We start from the raw sequence: 1,649 nt of genomic DNA on the forward strand, positions 1-1,649 counted from the left end.
AATAAATGTTAACAATAAAGGCAAATAATTGTTGATCCTCGTTTTCTGTTTTATTAAAGAAAAATCTATAAAATGAAATTAAATTGAATTAGCATTGGAAGCAATTTTTCTGTAACGAGCTTTTCACCGCGACATTGTTCTTCATTTTTATAGGCTATAGATGACTTTTCTTTTAAGACGCGACGTAATTTTCACTTTTCAATAATTCCAAAAAATTACATAATTTCACCTTGTTTACTTAGTTACTATTATTGTATAAATTTTTATTTAAATTTTTGCAAGTAATTTGTTCCATAATTAATCTTATCAAGGCAATTTTTTTTTGTGTAAAGAAAATTATTCTCAATTACATGTAAGAATGCAATAGGAAAACAAAACACAATACAGCTGCTCGATAAACGACGCATGAACAACAACAAGCAGTTAGAGTTTACAACATTTTCACATTTCCTATTAAGTTTTTTTTTTACTTAATAGAACTTCTGCTGGAAAATCTCGGGAAGATCGTAAAAGTTAAATACAGAGAAATTTCTTTTTAATATTGCAACTGGAATAAATATTGAATATTGAACATTTTGCAGTGTTATATATGTTTACGTACGCTATCTCGCGATAAGAAATATATACAACGCTCTCACTCAAAAATCAAAATCAAACTAAAAAATAAATGAAAAAATCCTCTCAGAGCAAACAAACTCTTACAGTTGCAATGGCAGCAATTTCCTAAAACGCTATACAATGATTGCGTTAAGCGCAAACACATTGCGCGCGGCATATAAACTGTCAAAATAAAGTGGACATACGTATTTGAAAGTAGTTAAACATGCAGCCTGCTTTGCGTTGTGCGCTAACGTAAATTCTTAGGAAAATTTTTAAACCCCTGCAAGTGCCGTTTTTAACATGCAGAACAGTGATGGTTTTATGAACACAAAACAAAATCATACGATAGCATTAATAAAGTATAAGACACCGCCGAAAGTATATGACACCGTCGAAAATATACTTAGTTGAAATATAAAGTTAAAGAAAAAATTAAAAATTTACAAGTAATTCCATCATTTGCAATTTAGTCGGATCTCAAAACAATTCGAAGCAATTACCACTTTTTAACAAAACGATTGATGTTCCAAGCACAATATGATATTAAAGTGTTAATCTGCTTTTTCATACAAAAAAAAAGAAAAAAGTAAACTGCAATATATTTCTATTTCCATATTGAAAACTTTTTTTCGCTTTATTAATTCAAAAATTCATTTTTGAAAGAAAAGTTTGCTTTATTAATTTGTCCATCATTAATGTTTATCGAAACGAACGCTGGTCTTAAGATCTGCTTTAGCAACGCGCCCAATTTTAGGACTTTATGCGTAATCCATTTCGTAAGCAAAACTTTATAACATTGCCCGCAATTCATTAAGGCTTCATCAAGCAAATGTTCACGTGCATTCTTTTAGTAATTTACATTTGTATGCAAATTATTAATAATTAAACATATATCACTTTCACTTTTATATTTACTTTAGTCTTGATACATTTTTCCAAATAAACAGTTCGGGATTGTGGTTCTTTGCCTGCAAAGACATGAGATATTGCATACTACGCATTTTCAACTCCACTTGGAATATTCCGCAGTTCGATTTCTTTTGGATATG

Source organism: Glossina fuscipes, unplaced genomic scaffold (genome assembly GCF_014805625.2).
Source record: "Glossina fuscipes isolate IAEA_lab_2018 unplaced genomic scaffold, Yale_Gfus_2 113, whole genome shotgun sequence".
Classification (NCBI taxonomy): Eukaryota; Metazoa; Arthropoda; class Insecta; order Diptera; family Glossinidae; genus Glossina; species Glossina fuscipes.